The sequence below is a fragment of the Erpetoichthys calabaricus genome, chromosome 3, assembly GCF_900747795.2.
Source record: "Erpetoichthys calabaricus chromosome 3, fErpCal1.3, whole genome shotgun sequence".
Classification (NCBI taxonomy): Eukaryota; Metazoa; Chordata; class Cladistia; order Polypteriformes; family Polypteridae; genus Erpetoichthys; species Erpetoichthys calabaricus.
The window spans coordinates 268,276,174-268,295,342 of NC_041396.2; positions in this window are offsets into that span (position 1 = coordinate 268,276,174).

Here is a 19,169-nt window from a genome sequence, read left to right on the forward strand (position 1 = left end):
GAAAAAAATCACAATTGTAATAAGCCAACTTTAAAATTATTATATTGATCTTGTATACCTATTATCTAATATACAGCATCGTAGAATAGGTTGGGGAAAAGCATATAAAATATACATCTAATCTTCGAGTTGTTGTTTCTTTTAACTATAATTCTAAATAGATGACGGCCAAAAAGAAGATGTGTGCCAGCAGAACTTCAAGGATGGCTCCAAACTATGTCTGCTGCAATTTTACCATTTCATGAGGTCCAGAGCTGAGCCCACTTTACCGAATCTGGAGCAGCTCATGGATCGAATTATCTTCTGCCTCAACCCTTGCAAGTCTGCCACCCCCCCTAAAGGTAAAACAACTCAAGTTGCGTTAAGAATGCCAAGACCAGAGAGCAGTCCTGGCATCCATGCAGTACCGCACTCAGAACATTCTAACAACAGAGCCGTGCCTCAGGGGCGGCCATGTGCAGAAGGAGCAGCAGAAGCAGCAGCACAGTATGGGATGTGGAGACCGTGGTCAGCGTAGATCCAAAGAGGACTTCTTGTGTGTGTGTTGAGTGCGTGGTTGTGTCTGAAGTGGCGGAAAGACTCTTTCATTTGCACATGCAAAGTATAATCCTCTTGGAGCTTTTTCAGACAAATCTGTAAATACAGTAATCTCTATTATTGTGCCTTAAAAAGGTAATAATGTAAACTGCACTTATTTAACAAATTGTAAATATCTAGAGAGGAACAAGACAATTAACTGTACTCTCTGTTGTTTTTCTAACAATCTCTAAGAGTATTGGCTCCAGCTTTTCTTGATCCTATTGCCATGGTCCACTATCAAGAACTTTATCACCCAAGGTTGATATTAGAAAAGTAGTATGCAATATTACAGACTAGAAATATATATTTTTATTATGATTAGAAGTCACTATATAGCATTAGGTGTCTTAAATAATATTGTGTGTCTTCCATCGGTCCACTAAATATCTTATTTCTTTTATGTGGGCCGTAAAAAGTAAATACAAAAGTAAAACAGTAACTAAAGTATATAAGTATGTTTAGTTTGTCTCGTAAGTTAGAATCATTTGTTGATGGGGTAATCTTTGTGTTAGATGAAAAAAAAACACTAAGACATATATAAATACTGTATTAAACGTGGAAGGTTGATACGAAAGATAATACAGTTTTGCATTTTAGGCATATTTTACCCTTCTGATTATTACAGAAGGCGGCACGGTGGCGCAGTAGTAGCGCTGCTGCCTCGCGGTAAGGAGACCTGGGTTCGCTTCATGGGACCTCCCTGCGTGGAGTTTGCATGTTCTCCCCATGTCTGCCTTGGTTTCCTTACATAGTCCAAAGACATGCAGGTTTGACGATTCTAAATTGTCCTACCGTGGGTTGGCACCCTGCCCGGGATTGGTTCCTGCCTTGGGCACTGTGTTGGCTGGGACTGGCTCCAGCAGACCCCCGTGACCCTGTGTTCGGATTCAGCGGGTTGGAAAATGGATGGATTATTACAGACATCTAATTATTTTTTCGTTTTATTCGTTGTACTATAGATTCATCTGCCCCATGTAAGTGTCACTTATTTTTTAAGTATTTATTTTTGCAAAATAAAAACATGGCTTCCAATTAAAGTATTGTTGTAATCTATATTTATACGATGTGCTTCTCGCCACATTATCAAAAATGCAAAATTTGCTCTTTGAATTAAGGTGTTTATTGACCATTAGCCAACTACTTCATTGTAACAAAGGTTTTCTTGGATGTTTGGGCACTTATCCTGCGGTGGGCTGGCGCCCTGCCCCGCCCCGCCCTGTGCTGGCTGCAATTGGCTCCAGCAGACCCCCGTGACCCTGTGTTAGGATATAGTGGGTTGGACAATGGATGGATGGGCACTTATACAGAAGCACTTTGATGGAAGCTGAAGTACGATGTCTTTTCTCTCTTTAATTCTGAAATTCACACACTGTTGTAAAATATTTAAATGTACCTGAGAGAGGAGTAACTCAAGCACTTTGGTATGTTGCTTGTTTTATGATTATAGTAGATCATCATTTTCATTACAAAAACAGTGATCAGTCCTAGATATGCATGTAAGCTTTTGTTACATACATGGATTCTTTTATTTATTTGTTTATTTATTTGTTATTGGAGCTCAGGCAGGTTAAATGATTAGTTCTGGTCGCACAACCTGGTAAGTCAAACTGCTTGCCTATTATACAAATTGATTCTGTACTACAAGATTAGAAGGCAGCATTTCATCCTGAGAGAAATTCACACAGATACAGATGCACAAATAAAAATATTTTAAATGTGCATATGGGAAAACAGAAGATTCAGTCAAACCTCAAAGATGTTCTTTTCCTTGGTTATCTGGTTATAAAGGAGGAAATCTGTGTTGTAGGATTAGGAATCAAAACATTGAAATAACTTGTATAGTATAATGTTTACATCTTTTTCATCATTGGCCGTTCAAGATAAATTATTTGATATGAATAATTATATTTAAGATATTTTTAGATCATACAGATAAGGTGGCCCCTGGGGTGAGGGGGTAAGGGGGGCACTGACTTCTGTTTTGATTATTGTTGAAAATCAGCTGTTCCTTTAACCTGTTACACAGCCTTCCTCCATCTGACCTTCTGGCAGAGCTTTGCCCAAAATATTAGCAGAGATTCTTTCTTTACTTAATACATTATTAACCACATCACTAACTTGCTAAGATGTACAGTGGATATAAAAAGTCTATACACACCTGCCAAAATCATAGATATTGTGTAATAAAATTTAAACCAAGATAAATTCTATCAAAACTTAATTTACCTTTACTGCAAAGCTGCAATCTATACAAAGAACAGGAAAACAAATCAGAAACTGTTTAGTGAAAAAAGGAAAAAAAATCATTCTAAAACCTGGCTGCATTAGTGTGCACATCCCTAAACTAATTCTTACTTGAAGCAGCTGTTGATTTTATTACAGCACTCAGTCTCTTTGGGTACGAGTCTATCAGTATGGCACATCTGGACTTGGTGATTTTTGCCTACTCCTCCTCGCAAAAAAATGTCCAGCTCTGACAAATTACAAGGGCATCTCCTGTGCGCTGCTCTCTTAAGGTTGCCCCACAGATTTTCAATTGGATTAAGGTCTGGACTCTGGCTGGGCCATTCCAGAACATTGATCCTCCTTTGATAAAGTCATTGCTTTGTTGATTTTGATGTATGCTTTGGGTCTTTGTCATACTGAAAGGTGAAGTTCCACTTCATCTTCAGCTTCCAAGCAGATGCTTGGAGGTTTTGTGACAAAACAGAATTATACTTTGAGCTATTCCATGATTCCATCCACCTTCAGTTAAAACCTCAGTTACACCTGAAGTAAAGCATTCCCAAAGCATGAGGCTGCCTCTACCATGCTTCGCTGTGTGTATGGTGTTTTTTTTGATGGTGTGCTGTGTTATTTTTACACAAAACATACCTTTGGGAATTATGGTCAAATAGTCCACCCGCATCTCTTCAAACCATAATACATTTTTCCACATGGCTGTGGGAGACTGGGTGTACCTTTTTGCAAAGTCTAGCCATGTTTGGATGTTTTTCATTGTGAGAAAAGGCTTTCTTCTTGCTACCCTACCCCACATCCTAGATACAGTATATGAAGAATATGACTGATTGTTGTTGTCACCTGTAGATAACAACCAGTGCTTGTCAGGAAATCCTGCAGCTACTTTAATGTTGCTGTTGGCCTCTCGGTAGCCCCCTGACCAGTTTTCTTCTTGTCTTCTCATCAGTCTTGGAGAGACATCCTGATCTTGATAGTCACTGTTGAGTAATTTTTCCTTTACTTGTTGATGACCGTCTTTGGATATTTAATGCTTTGGATATTATTTTGTACCCCTGTCCTAATTGATACCTTTCAATGATGAGACCCCATTCATGTATTAAAAGCTCTTTGCAGACCACGGCTTTTATGGTACGGTATGTTGCAACAAAGAGGATATCAAAATACACAAACAGTCAAACTTTATCTGAGCTCAATCAGAGCCGCTTTAATTGATGTCAGGAGTACACTAACTACTATTTGAGATGAGACTAATTGTGATTGGTTGATTCTGAATACAGCCACATCCGTGATTATTAAAAGGTGTGCACACTAATACAACCAGGGGTTTATTTGTTTGTTTTTTTCTTTTTCACTAAGCCGTTTCTGATTTGTTTTAACCTTCTTTGTATAGATTGCAGCTTTGCAATAAAGGTGGAATAAGTTCTGACAGGACTTATCTTATTTTCATTTTTTTATTACATAAAATTTGTGATTTTAGAAGGGGTGTGTAGACTTGTTATATCTGCCGTAGGTTGCTTCTAATGAGCAGATACCTATTACAGTGATATTCACACCACTAGTTACATATTGCTGCTTTAAAGGAATTTTATGGACAAGTAAGAAATTCATTTATAGGCATATGCTGCATACACAACATTTACAGGTCAGCTGGAATGAAATCCTGAGGCAGCTCTAACCCACAGACACCTACTTTGCTCACCTTTGTCTTATTTGCTGTTTTGAATATTGGCAACTTCAAAGAAGAATGAAAAGACTGAGCAGGGGTACATTTTACATTAGATACATATCTGAATGATTCACTTTTTTTTGTGGCAGTACAGTGTTGACATCCATCTTGTTCTTGTTATAACGTGCAATGAAAAGCAGGACCCTAATATAATGGTAATGTAAATGCAACCATTGACAGAAAAAATTTACCATCTACTCTGTGAACCACTAGGGGGTGGTGAAGTACCACATATCCCAGACACAGTTGCACAGACGCAGGTTCAGACTACCATAACAAGATTTATTGCCACAAATACCTTAAAGTATTCCACTGTTTCAGCAAAAACACTCTTCCTTTTTCCACTCCTCCCAGGTAAGCTTCATCCATTGACTCTCTCGACTCTGACTCCCAGCTGAAGCAGAGCAGTTTCTTTTATATCATACCCAGGAGTACTTCCGGCACTATCATGTTGTGTCCATGAAGCCCTTCCGGGTCAGGAGGAACCTCCCTGTGAAAGGAGAGTCTGCCTCCGGCTGCTCCCCTTAGCCGCACCCTAGAACCTCAATAGGGCTGCCCACCAAAACTACACCTCCCATGCAGTCCTGTGGGTGTCCATATGTGATGCATGCCAGAGGGCTGTCACCACCCAGTATACTGGGGAAGCACATGGCCCTGGGAAGTAGTCTTCCCCTGTCCATCCATTTTAATGGCCTCTCGATGAGGAAAGGTACAAATAACCAACCTGATCAGGATGCCCACCCACTCCTTTCTTCCATTAAAAGGGCTGTCCAGCCAGGTAAAGAACCATTCATCCCAGCTGAGATGCCAGGGAACCCATGATGCCCATTACAAATGGTTAATAACTTTCAGGACCATTAATTTTGTGTTTCAAGATTATATAAGGCTGTGTGAAACCTTACATGGGATTCAAGGGTCATGTACATCATGGAACAGCATGCACCTATGTATTCAAATGGGAACTAAAATCCACTTTCTCCTATGCAACTGAATCTATTTGCAAAATGTCATTTGTTCTTCAACTGCACAGCAATCTTATCAGAGTACTTGCATAGGTTTGTATTGTGGCAGGTGGCTGGAATCCTTGTGGAAGGACTGGGGGAGAGAGTATTTGTTGGAGAGTATTTGTCTCCCCCGGGCCGATAGAGGGCAGTCCCCTTGGTTTCCAGTGGTTTCCAGTGGGGCCACGGGTTATGAGCATGGGGGTCGCATGGACCTTTCCAGGGCCTTATTTGGTTACGCTTCCACCACACCCGGAAGTGTGGCTGGAAGAAGCTTGTTGGGCACCTGGAGTCCATCCAGGTGCCCTATAAAAAGGAGCCGCCTCACTCCATAAGTTGGCCAGAGTCGAGAGGAGAGGACAAAGCCTGAGGAGGAATGGAGGGAGGAGGACTGGCGGCAAGAAGGGACTGAATGGTATTGGTGTGTTGTGTGGACTGGCATTTTGGGCACGTCAAAGCTGTAAATAAACGTGTGTAGTGTGGCAAAACCTGTCTCCTGCCTGTCTGTGTCTGGGTTAGGGTGGCGGTATGCTCCCTAGTGGCTCACAATATATATAACAATGTATAGCTTTTAGAAATATATAAAAAAAACTGATACAATATATATAAGAATGTATAGCTTTTAGAAATATATAAAAAAAACTGATAGAAGAATATTCAAATTTTGAATCAGGTGCCTCAAAGGTTAAATACACAACCTATCAATTTACTAAACAGAAGAAGCAAATATTTAGCAAAATTGGAGAAATTAGGTCAGTTGGCAATGGAGCCAAGGATGGAAACTCTTATCAAATAATAAACCTGAATAAAAATCATTTTCTGGTTTCTATTGACTGGTTTCTATTTGTGGAGACCTGGGCCGAATCTATAGGAATTACTGTGCTGGTCAGGCTGGAGTCCATAACTGTAGTATAATCAAAACTTATGCTACTCATAAATAACCTCACCAGTTCATCATTCTGCACTCTTAAAAATAAAGGTACCAGTTTGGCTCTTCAGAGCAGTGCTGTAGGGGAACCATTTTGGTTCCCAAAAAGCCCGTCCACATGAAGGCTCCTGAAAGAACTTTTATTTATTTAGATCTATAACAGACTCCATACACTAACTGAAGAGATGGTAACAGATTTGTGAAATTCCAATGGAGTTGGGCGGCATGGTGGCGTAGTGGTAGCGCTGCTGCCTTGCAGTAAGGAGACTTGGGTTTGCTTCCCGAGTCCTCCCTGCGTGGAGTTTGCATGTTCTCTGCGTGGGTTTCCTCCAGGTGCTCTGGTTTCCTCCCACAGTCCAAAGACATGCAGGTTAGGCGCATTTGCGATCCTAAATTGTTCCTAGTGTGGGTGTGTGTGCCCTGCGGTGGGCTGGTTCCCTGCCTGGGGTTTGTTCCTGCCTTGCACCCTGTGCTGACTGGGATTGGCTCCAGCAGACCCCCGTGACCCTGTGTTAGGATATAGTGGGTTGGATGATGACTGACTGCCTGGCCAATGGGGTATTGTTTTTAAAAGGACTCTTGCTGCATGCAATAGCACAGGTGACTAAGTTCAGGTTTTTTTAATGTTAGTGTCCATGCTTGGTAGCCTACCATACACTAAAGGTTTCAGTTTTTTATACATATTAGAAAATTTATCAAAGCAAAATGAACCAACTTTACTTGCAAAGAACCACTGCCAGAAATTATGCCTTGTTAAGCAATTGTTCTACAAAGAACCACACAACCCAGTAAAGACCCATAAAGTGCCATTAAAGAACCATTAATTTTAAGGGTATGGACGTGCATCCTATTCCCATTGCAGTGTTTCATCCCTGGTCTATATTAACTTTTCTTTAGGTACTTCAGCTTTGCGGCCATTACCAGCAAAATGTGCTGGTTAAAATGACTGTCGGTCTTACATTGGCTGTATGTGCATGCAAGTGAGCAGATGTGTGGTGTCTGTGATGGATTCGCTCCCCATTTATTCCTGTATTGCACTGAGTGTTGTTAGTTCAGGCTGTGGCACCATAATTAATAATGAGAGAAAAAAAACTTTTTTTCCAGCCATCATGCCATCCTACAAAATTATTTATAATTTTTCCAACCCTGTGATAGACTGACACCCTGTCTAGGTGTTGTTCCTGCGTTGTGCTTGATGATTACTGGGATAGGCTCTAGCTTTGTTGCAAACCTGCCCAGGATAAGCAGGTTAATAAAATAGATTTATGGATAGAGGAATAATTTTCCAGTCTACTCATGTACATTTGTGCAAGGTTGATAGAAGCAATGTGAATGGTGGCTCTCATATAGCAGGTAGACATCTCAAAGTTGAGATAATTATAAGATAATAGTGGGCTATATGATAGATGAATACAGTAGAAGTTGCAGCTTTTAAATGGAATAAAAGTGTCCACAACTAACAAATCATTCAACTTTCTTTGTAAACAGTAACTTTGGGGTGAGACCTTGCTTTTTTCCTTTATTTCACCTTTCACACTCTGTCAAAGTTAACAAAACTACATATGCTGACGAGGGCACAGAGGCTATGAGTTTTCAATGGAATTGAATTACCCAGAAAACAGTTACTATGTTTCCTGATCTTGATTTCACAACATGTATTTATTTTGTTGATGGTTTGCTTCAGGTTACACATTCATACATTCCTTTGAAGTGGACAGAAGTCCTAAGTATACAAAGAGGACATATTCTAATTCCAAGAGTAAGTAATTTTGAGCTTACAACCTTTATTTAATTGGTAAATAATTCCATTTTTTTCCTTACACCTTTCCAAATATTATACATCCACATATCTTCATGAAAGCATAAAGACTGGTTTTAAAATGGAATAAAATTGCTCAAGCTCCAGCTTCCATGCAGCCTTGCCATGGGTCAGTGGGTTAAGGAAATGCATGGATAGTAACATAGGTAGCAGATCCTAAATTCACAACCTACACAGTTAATTTACAAGTCTGTTACTTGAATTCATAACCTATCAATAATTATGCTTGCATACATTCTCATGGAAAAATTCCAGTTCCCTTTCAAACAGTAAAGTAGAATTTATAATCAGCTATATTTTTTTGCTCTTATTTCACTTTTCATGTCAAATATTGCACTTACGTACATGCCTATGCAGGTATCTGCACTGAAGTTTGATAGTGGAATAAAATGAATCAAAACTGAACCATCATTCCGATTCCTTTTGAAACAGTAACTAAGCTGATGTAGAATGCACAACTCGCAGGAAATTATTAAATCTTGCACTTTTTTCAGAAATGTCAAACATACACAACAAAATGAAGACACAGGAATGGAAGATTTACAATATAATGACCACCATTTACAGTTTAATGTCTGTACATCTGTATAAAATTATAGGTGGTGGGAATTTTTAATGGAATAAAGTTCTCCAGGAAAGAAATACTTTCATTTTATTTAATACAGCAATTTAGAGTCACAACATGCATTTGTAAGTTTTATTGAATTTTGTACAACCCATCAAATGTTTGGACTCAAATTTTACTATAGAGTGTGGCCTGCAGGGGGCGCTCCTACCACCCAAAACCGACAAAGACGGTTTTGCTACACATAACACTTTTATTATACATGGGGAAGCGCTTTTCCCTCTCTCCCCACAGCGGCATAGTACAATGCACAAGCACAATAACTGCTCAGTCCTTTCTTTTCTTTTCATTTTTCTTCTTCCTTTTTCTTTTCTCTCTCGTCCCCTACACTACTCCTCCTGACTCTAGCTCCCAAATTAGTGACAGCTAGTTCTTTTTATAGGGCTCCCGGAAGAGCTCCAGGTATCTGGTGACCTTCTTCCGGTAGCACTTCCAGGTGTGGCAGAAGTGCTGCAACAAAGGACTCAGCAGTACCTGCAGCATCCCCTGGTGGCACCCACAGAACCCAACAGGACTGAATATGCTCTCTCCCCAGGTCCTTTCAGTATTGAGGCATCCCAGACATCCACCACAAGAGTAAAAGTTTCCCAAAATGACACATTGTCCTAATTCATTTTAAAACAGTGAATTAAGTGCCCCATCATAAGTTCACAAGGCACAGTTAACTTCATGAATCTTTTATCTCAGGTTTCAAAATTTGTCAAATATGCACATCCTAACTGTATTATGGCAAATGGAGTTTTACAATAGAAAAAAACATGTCCAGAAGTGAAATATCATTCCGGTGCTTTACAACTTAAGTCTAATCTGGAATTTACAACCTGCAAAAAATCTGTTTATGTTACTTTCACAAATTGTCAAATAACACACACTTAAATCATCATGAAGATGGTGTAGGGAGTGGAATAAAAATGCCATATAATTCTTATTACTTTTGAAGCAATGACATTGGTGACTGTGATTGAATACCTAGCATGCATTTTATTTATCAATATGTTTTAAGCACTTTGAGCTACATTATTTGTATGAAAATGTGCTATATAAATAAACGCTGCAGTTGTTGTTGTTTCCCTTTACAAAACTTGCTTAACATTTCTACACATCCCGGTGATGGTAAAGGGATAGAGATGAAAATCGTTATATATAATATTGTACCGTGGCTGTTCGTTTGTCTGTCCAGGATTTTAAATCACCTTTAGCTCACAAACCGTTTGAACTATTGACCTGAAATTTGGTACACGTATACTATGTGACGTCTACTATCCGCTTTCGGGGTGATGATTGACCTCCAAGGTTATTCCTCTTTTTATTTTATTTTATTTTAGAATCAACTTTCAGCAGCGGCCAGCAGGGTAGCTGTGTGGCGCATGTGTACGGGCGTTGTTCTCATCCCTACCACCTTTGCCGTCACTTCCCCTACCTCTTCATATCTTATATCATTATTGAGGCAGATTAAAGACTTAAGTGCCAGCTTAAGTGAAAAATTAAGGAAAACGTACTAAGTAATTGCAACACAAACACTGAATCAGTTTTAACGCGAAAAGATGCCGACGAAAGAAGAGAAGAAGCGGGCCACTAGAGTGGAGAAAAGAAGAGCTGCTCAGGAAGCAGCAAGCGCATCAACCTCTGAGCAAACGAATGCTAAACGCACAGAGAAAGAGGATGAAAACTATGAATGCTCAAGTCAAGTGTATTCACTGCACATTATCGTGCAGTGCACCATTATTGGTGTGGAATAATATTGCTCAGAAATAATATATATTCTAGTTCAGTTTGGATCTGTGACTTGGGGGTGTATTCTTGCTTCATGGCTGTTATTAGATTTTGAATCTGTTTGACAACCTGTCAGACTTCAAAATTATGCTTCTGAATTAGAGTATAAAGTCTGGGGGCTATGCAACGGAATGAAATGGCCCAGAAATGACAAAACAATCTGTTTTGTTCTGAAACTGTAATTACAGTATAGTGCCTGATGTTGAATTCTACTTCAGCATTTAATTTGTGAATCTTTTCTTTCACTTATTAAAACCTGCCAAATGCTACACTCATATGCATCCCTTTGAAAGCATAGGGACCTAAAGTGTTGAAATGATTTAAAATTGTTTACAAATCACATCATTCCAATTCCTCTTGAAACATCAACATGGGGGGCTGAAATTAAATTCCTAATCCTGACGTAATTTGTGAGTTTTTCATTTCATATTTAACAGCTATTCAAAGTTTACATTTCTATGTAACTAAATAAAAGTATAGTTAGAGGGCATTTACAATGGAATAAAATTGTCTGGGAATGATACATCATTTGAATTCCCTTTAAAATAATAACTTTGCTAATCAGCATTCGAAGTCTCCATGTAATGTGTGAATCTTTAATTTCACTTTTCAGAGCATCATTACGAAGGCTGAGGTCTGAGGTTTTAAAACTGTCCACACTGTAATGGTCATCTGGAAAGAAGCAGATGCTAATATATATTTTTTTTTTTTTTGAGCAACAGAAGATGGGAGGAGTTTAAGAGAACAAAGTCATGGTCAGACAGCTAGCCAAAATCAAATAGCCATTAGAGCCATCAACAAAACATAAACACTAAATAAAAATGGCAGTCAAAAGAAACTTAGCAGAACTCCTAACACTTACTTGGATAACTGCCCCTAAAAAAACAAATATTTGTTACAAGTTAATTTGTCTTCAACCTATTATTCAGATAACAAAATAGGTCCAGCATCTTAAAAAGGTAGTTTGCAGTGACAAAATGTATTGTGACCAACACCAGGGTTGGTAACAATAAAAAAATGTGGCCTTGGCCATGCAGTGAAAGACAAAAAAAGGTGGTGACCATACCAAGCAAGATTATGCTGCCATAATAATAATAAAATGATTGAACATTAACAAACATGCAAAAATTCAAAAAACTGAAAAAAATTTCATTACACCAAACAGCTTCTATGTCCGATTGCTGTTCAGAGTGTGGATGTAGAGGTGGTTTACTCCTTCAGTTAGCTAGGGGTACACATTTATGACAGGCTGGACTGGTCTTGTAACACAGAGGTGCTATATAAGAAAGTACAGAGCAGGCACTTTTTCCTTAGTAGACTTGTGTTCGTTGAATGTGGGTAATGGCCTCCTTCACATCTTCTACAACTCTGTGATGGCCAGTATGATTTTCTACACTGTGGTGTGCTGGGTTGGTGACATCACTTCAAGAGAGGCCAGCTGAATCAACAAGTTAATTAAATGAGCAGGCTTAGTTATGGGAAATGCACTTGATGCCCTGAAGGTAGTAGTAAAGAACTGAATTAAAACAAAACTGAGTGCCATTATGAACAATGCTGCACTTCCCGATGCTGAGGACTTTAAGCCAATGAATCATTCAGCAGAAATGTGTCAAGAAACACTACTTTATACCAACAGCAATACAACTGTATAATGCCTAACTGGAACAGTAATTGGAAAGTTAGAATTTTTTTTTTCATTTTCTCCCTTTTTAGTTATTCTGGTGTGTATATATATACATATACTATTCAAAAAATTAAAGGAACACTTTTCAATCAGAGTATAGCATCAAGTCAATGAAACTTCTGGGGTATTAATCTGGTCAGTTAAGTAACAGATGGGGTTGTTAATCAGTTTCAGCTGCTTTGGTGTTAATGGAATTAACAACAGGTGCACTAGAGGCAACAATGAGATGACCCCCAAAACAGGAATGGTTTAACAGGTAGAAGCCATTGACATTTTTCCCTCCTCATCATTTCTGACTGTTTTTTCACTTGTTTTGCATTTGGCTATGGTCAGTGTCACTACTGGTAGCATGAGGCGATACCTGGACCCTACAGAGGTTGCACAGGTAATCCAACTTCTCCAGGATGGCACATCAATATGTGCCATTGCCAGAATGTTTCTGTGTCAACCAGCACTGTCTCAACGGCATGGAGGAGATTCCAAGAGACAGGAAGTTACTCTAGGAGAGCTGGACAGGGCCTTAGAAGGTCCTTAACCCATCAGCAGACCTGTATCTGCTCCTTTGGGCAAGGAGGAAGAGAATGAGCACTGCCAGAGCCCTACAAAATGACCTCCAGCAGGCCACTGGTGTGAATGTCTCTGACCAAACAATCAAAAACAGACATCAAGGGTGGCCCGAGGGCCCGACATCCTCTAGTGGGCCCTATGCTCACTGCCCGGCACCGTGGAGCTTGATTGGCATTTGACATAGAATACCAAAATTGTCAGGTCCACCACTGGTGCCCTGTGCTTTTCACAGATGAGAGCAGGTTCGCCCTGAGCACATGTGACAGACCGGTCTGGAGGAGCCGTGAAGAATGTTATGCTGCCTGTAACATCGTTCAACATAACCGGTTTGGTGGTGGGTCAGTGATGGTCTGGTGAGGCATATCCATGGAGGAATGCACAGATCTCTACAGGCTAGACAATGTCACCTTGACTGCCATTAGGTATTGAGATGAAATCCTTGGACCCATTGTCCGACCCTATGCTGGTGCAGTGGGCCCCGACGCTTTGGGGGCCATACAAACTACTGAGTACGATTTTGAGTTGCTGCAATAAAATTTCAGCAAAATGGACTAGACTGCGTATCATTTTTTCACTTTGATTTTCGGGGTGTGTTTGAATTCAGCCCTCTGTAGGTTGATAATTTTCATTTCCATTAAATGATGTGGCATCCTTTCGTTGCTAACACATTAATCAGTCCATATCAGTATAGATATCCAGCAGGATTTTTTTCCCCATTGAGATCTGATGTGTTTTCTAAGTGTTCCTTTAATTTTTTGAGCAGTTTATATACTGTATATATATTTTTATATATGTCTATTTATTTATTTCATGAGCTTCTGTTAAAAGCCAATTTCCTCCTGTGGACAAACAATTTTTGTTTTTCGATGGTTCATTCTGTCTAAACCATGAAAGACCAAAAGTGAAGTGGAAGTGGATTTATAACAGAGAGAGAGATGTCATTCAAATTGCTTTAAAAATAGTAAATGTGGTGCCTGAATTTGCCACCTGCAGGAAATTTATTAATCTTTCTTTTTATTTTTCTTAAACAGTAAAAGTTGACACATCCCGACTAAAATTAAATGGAGGTTATGAATCTAAAATCTGATGCCTATGTCTTTATTTAAACAGGTATACACTTTCTGAGTACTTGCTCTGCTGTAAAACTTCAATCAATATAACTTCATATAGATGCATAGAAGTACTGTAAAATATTTGACAATTTGTGAAAAGTGAAATAAAAAAGAAAATAGAATATTGTATAATTATTGTATAATTTCTGGATAATTTCAGTCTATTGAAAGCACCCAGTCCATTTTACATAGTCTTGTTAAACAGCCAAATAATAAAATCTTTGAAATGAACGGAAATGTTGGAAATGTGAAATGATGGCAAATACCAAACATCAAGCTAACCACTGCATTAACAGTCTAGACTTCAGGTAGGATGTTGGTTTCCTTTTTATGAAGACTTTGATTATGACTTTTTATTAAGTTTCTTAGTTTTCACATTATTATGTAAGAGGTTTATTAATGTGCCTATAGGGGTAAAATTTCAATATTAAATTCTGTAATATATACTGTATATACTGCATAGAAAAGTATTCTATTTCCAGCATTTACAGGTGGATCTCATTTAAACCAAAAAACCTTACTACTTTTAAAAATTTGTGCAATGTGTAGTTGATACACAGTCATCTCTGTAAATATGAAACAACTTTTCAGCAATTTGTAGAAATTAACACCTTAGTGTCTACAGAAATTATTTCTGTTATGATTCTTTTTTCTCATTCAAAATGTGTCTGTTACAGTTGAATTATTTTTGCTTTTTTTAATGTAATTCTGTTTATCTCAGATGCCATTTTTTGTGTGTAGTTGCTACAATGTTGCTAAGTAGATAACCCAGAACTGACATCATTAGCAAGATGGTATAAATGCCCCACAGAGCACTTACTCTTACTCAGGAGTAAAACAAAAAAAGTTCAGAAAGATATCCTTCAGATAGTGTTTGTGGCAAACAAATCTTGCGCAAACACATTTTTGACTATGATTTCTGGTTCTGATTTTTTATATGACGACAGTGGGTGTCTTTGCAGTTGTGAATCTTTGTCTGTTTTCTATTTTATGTTTTATCTTCTAGTTCTTTATATCATTTTCTTCCTTTCACATTCTGACAGAATAATTTCTGGATATCATGAATCAACGTTTTTTTACACATAGATTAATTGAAGATGTGCTGTCTCTACTTTGTTTCTTTTTTTTTTTTTTTTTTTACTTAAATATAAAATCTGTGTAGTATTTGTATGGTACTATTGCTGTATTTTTTCCGGAAACTGCCATTTTGACTGCTTGTTGCAAGACAGTGCCCATGTTGTTTATAGTCACCCCTTGATAGTCACATGTTCATTGGTATTATTATACATGTCATCATCAGGCAATCATTATTTATGATGGCAACACGGTTCTGCAGACATCATGGTTTTGAGATTTTCCCCCAAAGGAAATCATTTGTATAATGAAACGTTCTTTATTGGTTTCTGGACTTTTGTCTTTTGCTTTTCACTTTGGTTGTGATTAAGGTATTTCTGTGCTTTGACAATCAGTATTTTTTTGACTTCACAGTTCCCACAACCTTTCCCTATATGATTCCAAGTCTCTGCTTGATCCCTTTTAAGTTTACTTCATCTCCTGGGGCCTCATGTATAAATGGTGCATACGCCCGTTTGCACGCTCACTTTGAGATGTATAAAAACTAAATTTGGCTTAAAGCCACGCACATTCTCATGCCAGCCTTACCCTGTGCATACGCAAGTTTCCACTCGGTTTTGCAAACTGAACTGGCGGCACCCAGCATCAAGGCAGTGCTACTGTTCCTGTGTGGTTTCCCATTCTTTTTTAGATTCATATCCCTGACACGGCTTTATCAAGTACACTGAACCGCATATCGTTTATAAATGTAAGACATCTGATTGTAATTAACCTGTAACAATATAATGCTCCATGGAATGGCCAAACTATTCCAAATACCATAGCTGCTTTAGTGTTGTTGCTCTCAGTGCAATACTCAGAGTAATTTAACCCACTGTATCTGAGTGTGGAGTCACAGCTCTACAGCGGCTGATCTGAAAGCTCTATGGCAGGTTGTGTCGAGAGCGCAGAGGATTATCGGGATACAGCATCTACCCTGGAGAACATTTATAGCAAACAATGCCTAAGCCATGCACACAGTCTATTTGAACTTCTCACAATTGGCAAACGCGTCAGAGCCTTTCCTGCACGAACCTCGAGGTTCAGAAACAGTTTCATCCCAAGAGCTATAAACAAACTCAATCAGTCCATCAAGTGCTCCGGGTAGAACCGTTTTTTGCTTAGAATTACAATTACCTCACTGTAAACTTGCACTACAGTTGTAATATTGCACAATCTAGGCCACTTTATGAAACATGTGCACTATCTGCACTATATGTACATGTATATTGTACTTATGGTTTCACATTGTATATTTTTCATTGTTTTTTATCATATTATTTTTATTATTATTTTATTGGAAAATAAGTTTATGGAGGTTTTGCATATTGAATCTCATTGCACAATACAATAACAATAAAGAAATTCAATTCAATAGAAGAGAGGGCCCATTTACAGATAATGACGACTGGCTTCTAAGTCGATTTAGATTTCCAAGAGCTATCTTCTTGGAGCTCTTGATATCATTTTTAAGATGAAATGCATTAAAGTATCTATATTACATTATACAGATACATTTTTAACTTCATTTAAATAATGTATAGTGTTAATAATTAAACGTGGGCAGGATGGCGCAGCAGTAGCGATGAGCTGGCGCCCCATCCAGGGATTGTTCCTGCCTCACCCTGTATGCTTGCTGGAACTGGATGGATAGATGGATGGAATAATTAAACATGTACTACTAAGATATTTCAATGTTCCTTAAAAGTTTTGAAGAATCGGAGTTCTAAGCTTACAGATGGTCTGACATTTATTAAAGAGCTTATTTTGTGGCAATTGGTTATGTGGAGGAACAAAAGGAAGGACAGGAGTTGGGTTTTGGTACGTTTGAAAGAGACAGTATTGCTACATTAAATTAGTTAATTGAGGGTCGCGCACGGCCCAGTAAGCATCTTGTGGGAGGCAGGAACAATCTCTGGATGGGGTGCCAGCTCATCGCTACCACTGTTTAATACATGCTTTAATTAATTTCATCATAAAAATGATATCAAGTATACATCTTAGTATTTAAATTGTTCAGAGAACTGTAATATCATGAATGTAATCTGTGTCCTGTTGGCGTAAGAGAATGCCCGTTTAAGAAGCATGTAGTCATTCAAACACATAGAAGAACACATACAATAAGAAGCATTTAACATGGGGATGGGATCTGAGAAACTCTAGTAAATTTAACATTGATTTTAAGATTAAGTTTACAATGTTCTACTTTAATGACAAAATAAACTACAAGATTGAAGTGGACATTTTGACCTTTTTTTTCACTATGTCCCTATTTTTTTATTCTTTTCTCTGTACCCTAATACGTTTCCGTAAATCACTCAGTGGGCTACAACTCATCTTTCACGGTGACTTTGATATCTGACCACTTCTTTTTTATTTTGGGCATTGTGCGACTTTTTGAAATTTCGAGTGTGTCCGCCACTCTGTATCACTCGATCAACTTCCTTTTGCTGTTTATACCACTGCTCAAGCTAACAGATAGTATGTTTTTCCTTGCCTCCACTTCATATTCACAAATTCTTTTTTTCACATGCTTTTGCCATTGTCTTTTAACCAAACACTGTACGGGGAAAGTGTTATTTATATTGATTTGCATATTAAAATATGCAAAATTCCAGGAGGAGTTGGGGTAGGGCAGCAGGCACATGCATTACTTTTTATTCTGAACGGGATTTATGGAGCTGAAGTGTGTGGAAGTTGGCTTACGCACGGTTTTGTGCATCTGAATTTTTTTTGTGCGTACGCACATTCCCACTTTTGTCCATACACCATGTTTTAGTGTGAGTTCTACACGCGGCATTATGCATGAGACCCCTAGTCTTTAAATACTCAATTCCCTGGCATTCACTTGCTTCTTACTTCATTACACTGAAAGACTAATGAGCAACCATTATATCACTTTCTTTTGAAGTTTCTAAGACCAAAAGAGAGGATTGCTTAAACATTTGTCAAATTACTGCAAATCTGATTCAGATTTTTTGCTCTATACTGAACAAAACCTAAACAGTTTAAAATAACAGGCAACCAATTTTAAATTGTTGTAATACATCAAAAAAAAACCTTAATAAAATATTATAAACCTGTGTTTCTCAAATTTTACCATCTTGTGTCCCAGTTCTTACATAGTATAGAGAAAGAATAGTAATCTCAAAAAAATTTAGCCTCGAGATTTTGATGAATCTCCATGTTTCATAAGCTCCTAAATACATTTTGACCATTTTGCAATTATGTCTGTGTGTGTATGTACGGAAACATGATAACTTGAGAACACTTTGAGCTAAATGAATGAAATTGGGCATATGGGCGTTATATCAAAATTTTAGTTTCTATCAACTTTTGAGCAACATACATCAACCAGAAGTGATACTTTACCTGAACACATTTCAAAACTTTTCAAATAAAATGGTACATAGTTTAAATAAACAATTAATTAAAATTTTGTATAGTACTTCTTCATGTGAAATTGTATTATAAGAAGAGAAAAATAAATGAAAATTTATATTGTCGCTAGTTAGGGTAAGAATCACATACAGCAGATATAGAATTTCACCTTAATCAAATAACCGGAAATGATATCTTACAAGGTATCAGCACTATTACATATGCATTACTGCCACTATATAAATAGACATAAATAATTTAAATTTTGTACTATCATTACTTATCATTAGATATAAAATTTTACCTTGATCAGGGGACTGGAAGTAGTTCTTTGCCATATAAACGCTCCATTATAAACAAAAATAAGTGATTGAAATTTTGTAAGAAACAGAAGGATATGAAATTTCATTATAAGCAGACAACCAGAAGTGGTACAGTATCTACTTTACCTGAACAGGTATAAGGAAAGTTGAATGGAGAACAATCCAGATTTTTTATCCTTTACATATGGTGCTTTACAAAAGACTGGCAAATTGGCACTCATCAATGCCCTTAAGAAAATAACTAACTATAGTTAGTATATGGAAGTATACTTACAACCTTTGATATGGATCATTGTG